We start from the raw sequence: 5,651 nt of genomic DNA, 5'->3' as shown, positions 1-5,651 counted from the left end.
AACATGGAAACCAATGCCTCAACTTGTGTCACATTCAAATTTGCCGCAATGATGACCGGTAAAGTACCGTCTCTCCCCAAGAATACATACCTCAAATGTGATGGTAGAGCCTTAAGCTCCAATTTCGGAGCCTTCTCAACAGATGGTCTTGCGGGTGTAGAGTCGCGATTCGTCATATCTAACTCCAATCTCTTTGGTTTTTAATGAAATTCGAACCTATCAAGTGCGGCGACCAATTCATCATAGTCTTCAATACCATCACCCTTAAAATATATCATTACCGTTGCTAGTGCATCAACACCCAACTTCTCTTTAATAGACACCTCAGAACCATTATGTACAATATGATTCACCATTGTTACCGACTTGAGCTCACTACTCTTCTTCATGGATCTACAAATGTTGAAAGTTATCTCTTTATTATTCAATTGGAACTTCATCTACCCTTTGTCAATATAAACCAAGGCGCGCCCAGTGGCAAGGAATGGTCTCCCAAGGATAATGGGAACCTCAAAGCCAACCTCACAATCAAGTATCACAAAATCCGCCGGAAAGATAAAAGACTCCACTTTCACTAGTACATCTTGGAGCACACCAATGGACTTCTTCACAGTTCTATCGGCCATAAGTAGTTGCATCGCAGTCGGTTTTGGATCCCCTAAACCCAACTTCTTGTAAATAGACAACGACATCAAATTAATACTAGCACCCAAATCGCACAACGCCTTAGCAAAATGTAGCAACCCAATGGTACGAGTAATAGTGAAAGCACCAGGGTCCTCCTTCTTTTGCACAAGGGACCTCGTAACAATGGCACTACAATGTTGCAACCTATCATCATCTTCAAAACTCTCGGCCCTTTTCTTAGTCACCAAATCTTTCATAAACTTTGCAAACCCAGGCATTTTCTCCAAAGCTTCTATCAACGGAACATTGATGGAAAGTTTCTTCAACATACTGATATAACCTGCGGTATTTGCCTTCTTCAGTCTTCTTCACTAACCTCTGTGGAGAGGGGGGTGGAGGTCTAGGCATGGGAACAACTTTTTGGGTTATCTCCACTTCCTTCTCTGTAGCATTCTCAGACTCTCCAATAACTTCAATCTCTTTATCGTCTTGACTGACCTCAACTTCAACCTCAGACGGCATAGTTGGATCGATGGTTTGCTTACCCCCTCGAGTGGTGACTGCCATACAATGCCCATCATTCTTCGGATTTTGGATGGTGTTGCTAAGAAGTGTGCCAAGTTGATGTGGGTTCACTATAGTAGACAAGTGATTCATTTGCTGCTCAAGTTTCTTGATCGACACTGCATGGGCATCATCTTTTTACCAAGACCAGACAAGTCATTTCGCATCTCCTTCACATTCTCATCAGTTGAATCAAACCTCTTCATCATCTTCTGCATCAAATCCTCAATCCGTGACATACTACCCCTAGCTTCCCTATTACCAGATTCCCAATTTTGAAAAGGAACATAAGGACCACCCCTGTTGTTTCTGTTGCCATAGTTGTTCCGATTGTAGTTGTTGTCGCGATTGAAATTCCATCTGGGACATATTGACCCTCTCGATTGTAGTTACCATAGTTCCAACCTTGGTTTCCATGAACCCGGCGCCAATTATCCGAATTGGAACCTTGGGATATGGCTCAGTAACCCCCCGTTTGATCATTCACTGCATCGGTATCCTCTCCATATTAGCACTCCTCAACCAATGGAGGATTTTTAGTCAAATAGTTCACATCATTTATCTTTTTGGTAGCTCCGCTCACATGCTTCAACACCAACCCAAGTTCTGTCCTCATTTGAGCCATCTTCTCATGAATGTCATCAACAAATTGACTAGGTGCAGATTGAACTGCAAAAGTACTTTTTCTGGCGTCTGACATTCGAGTACTCCATGCTTTATTGTTCTGAGAAATCTTATCCATTTTCTTAGCGATCTCCTCAAAAGTGCACTCACCATATGATCCTCCTGCAATAGTATCAAGCACAGCCTTACCATTATCATCTTGGCCTCTGTAGAAATACTCTTTCAGTGACTCATCATCAATACGGTGGTTTGGAACACTTCTTATGAAAGTAGTGAATCTGTCCCACGAACTACTCATAGACTCTCCAGGTAGTGGTACGAAGTTGTTGAGTCTATCTTTGTGGTTCAGCTTCTTGGACACTGGGAAGTACTTTGCCATGAACATGTTATTCAATTGGTCCCATGTGTAAATTGAGTTATAAGGTAGCTCAGTAAACCATACAGCAACATCACCGGTCAATGATAGAGGGAAGACTCTCAACCCAATGAAATCGATGTCTAAATCCGGTCGATCCACCCAACTCTTGCAAAAACTCCTCAACTTGGACATGTGTCCATGTGGATCCTCCGATGCCAATCCAGAGACCAAACCCCTCGCTGTAAGCATTTGCATCAAACTGCTCGTCACCACGAATGTATGACCCAAAGGGAGAGGAGGTAGAACAATAGGTCCTTCCGATTCAGCATCATTGAAGTCGACCCTATAGTTATCATGTAGCCTCGGTTCTAGTGGATTATGTACCCTCAATGCATCTCCCAATAGATTACCACCTTGATTTTTAGCATTCTCATTACCAACCCTAGGAGGCTGCAATTTAACTCCATCACCTTGATTTCTTTCGTTAGCGTTGACTAGGACTTCTTGGTTATTCATCCTACGCAAAGTTCTGTTCAATATTGGATTGTAAGGAGTCAGTAGTTCACCATGACTCCGTGTACTTGGCATACACTAGAGTAGGGACCTGAGAGGAACAAAAATAAAAGAAAATAGTAAAATTAGGAAATAATTGACTAAAAATCAATAATGTAGTTAAACTTAATCTAAACAACAAAGTCCCGGGCACCGGCGCCAAAATTTGATAAACTCAAATTCCACCTCCCTAAAGAAGTATAAGCGATTGTTTTCAAGTAAAGAACCCAACTAGTGGGTTAAGGTCCATCCCATGAGGAATATGGTTTAGACTTAAACTTAACTTACGATTATATTCATAAAGTCAATGTATTTCTGAGACAAGTAAAGGGGGGGGTGGATTTGTGAAACAAATACTTGAATGTTGTTAAGTAACAAGTGAGCAGGATTCAAACTTGTTGTTATCAATGAGAGAAAGTAACTAGGGTATATTTTTTCCCCATAAACTCATAACGTGGTAATCCTAGTAATAGCAATATTTTCGTAGTTTATTGCATGCAAAGTGATACGTTATGTAGCTCTAAATCCTTGGTCTGGCAAATAGAGAACTTCACCCCGCACCTTGGTTCGGCTACGTGTGTATAATTTACTAACCCTAACCTTTACCTTATATTAGACATTCCATCAATGTATGGCTTAGTTTTCACCCTCGCACCAATTGACATTACACTATTAAATAGTATCACACTAAATATATGTTGCTAATTCTTTTCTTATTAACTACCTCCTTGGTCCGGAATGTAGCAAAAAGGCGAGTTCTAACGTTGGCCACCGTTAAAATGACTTCTAAAGGGTTTATAAATGCATGTAATAACACTATTCAAGAATTACTTAGTTACTATTCATACTTTGTTAATCGCTCATGGTTCCCACAACCCTAGTTGTGGATTTAGTTACTCATAGTAGCAAAAACACAATTACAATTTTTAGATGAAGAAATCATGAACTTACGTAATGAGAAGAAGAAGCGCAAAATCTCAACTTGAATTTCAAAATCAAAATCTTTGAAACAAACTTAGAAAATCAAGAATTGCTAAAATTGCAAGTTAATCTCCAAAGCCAAAAACTAGAAGAAAAGTAGTAAGGTCTAACCCCACAAAAAGGAGGTTTACAAGACCTATATATTGGAAAACAAGTCATAAATAAAAAGGAAACGAAATAAGGAAATACAGTTTTTGGACGTGGTTGCAGTCGACGACACTGACCTACGGACCGTGAACTGAGCTATGGTTCGTAGGTCCCTTCCGTGGTTTGGGAGTTAGGCAATTTTTCAAAAGCTTGGAACTCCAACATTTAGTAAGGAATGACGGCTCAACAGCACGGACCATGACTCGATCCACAGTCTGTTGATCCCCGTCTGTGGTCTCATATTTAGTTTGATAAAAATCAGGTACTGGAACACCTTCTATGATTCAGTTGACGAACCTACAGGATGGCCCGTAGGTCGAACTATGCTCCATCAATCATGGTCGTGGTTTCACACTTAGTTAAGAATTCCCTGATTGTTTCTTCAAGCCTTTCCCATCAATCCACGCCCTACACCTACAGAACGTGACTGGACCTATGGTCCGTAGGTCAAGTCTGTAGGTGGCGATTTCTGCAATATTTCTTCAGCTGTCTCCTAACTTCCCCGTCTGAACTTATTTCCTGAAAACAAGATCAAAACACATTAATACCAATACAAAATGGCTCTAGACACACACAACTCTTAAGTCAAAAATATTAAAAATACCGTAAAATTACGGTATATTAGCCACCCATGATCCGTGGGTGGATCCACGCCCCGTAGGTGGGGGTCATGGGACAACGATGGACATCCCCCTTGCCTTGTTAAATCTCTGTCTAATCTATGAACCAACAACAAGGCTCGTAGACCCACCCACGTTTCGTGGGTGAGGTCTCATGAGTGAGGGTTGTGTTGACCAAGTTGAGGAGCTGCAGATCCCCAACCCACGAGTGACCAGTAAGGTCCATGGGTCCATCCACACCCCGTGGGCGGGGGTCGTGGATGGGGCCTGCAATGCTGCCTCAATATCTGCCAAAGGTGAGTTGTTTTAGGTAATTTCTGTTTTAAATATTTTAGGGTGGGGACGGTTTATATTGTTTATTTAGACTTATATAAGTACTTTTAAACCATTAACTAACCTATTCTACTTCATAAATCAGAAGGCTCAAATCATAACTAACTTCCCTCTCCAATATTTCTCTCTCTAAAACCTCTACTGAAGAAGAAGAAAATGAACAATTCAAGGTCTAGGGTTCAAGGACTGATTTTTCCACTCAAATTTCTGAAGGAATCTTTATAAGGTATGGTGGCTTTTCATCTATGGGTAGTTTCCACCCATAGAGTCCCTTCAAAATTTGATTTCAATGCTTCAAATTTCCCCCAAAAGCTAGGGTGTCAATCTGAGTCATGGGTTCTCTTTCAAAACATTTTCAATGGTTTATTTATGATGTATTATGATTGAATTGATGATCTATTGTTGATTTATGATGAAATCCCCCCATGAACCCATTAATCCCCCATTATACTAAATTGTGTATTTATGATGTGGGTTGATTGATTATGTCTATATTGATTGAGTTATTAAATCATGATATTCCTCTATCTAATGGAGTAATTCTAGATGTTTGGTTTGAGTTTTATTCATAGCCTTGAAGGGCAAATTATGAGGGTTTGTACATGTTGATAAGAATTGTGTATGAGCTTATGATTCACTTAGAGGGTGAAAATCCTATGACTATTGTGTAATTCTGGTATTGTTGAAAGATCATTCTCCCCATACCCTTACATATGATTATGTATGAAATGTATATGACTATGATAATATCATTGTGTTGATTGAAAGGCTATTCTCATGAACACACTATGAACATGATATGAAAGGTTTACTCACATATTAATGATTCTAAGGCTGAAAGGCCA

Source organism: Solanum tuberosum, unplaced genomic scaffold (genome assembly GCF_000226075.1).
Source record: "Solanum tuberosum cultivar DM 1-3 516 R44 unplaced genomic scaffold, SolTub_3.0 scf00178, whole genome shotgun sequence".
In the NCBI taxonomy this organism is placed as follows: Eukaryota; Viridiplantae; Streptophyta; class Magnoliopsida; order Solanales; family Solanaceae; genus Solanum; species Solanum tuberosum.
The sequence above is the reverse complement of the archived record's forward strand: the minus strand, read 5'-3'. Positions refer to the sequence as shown.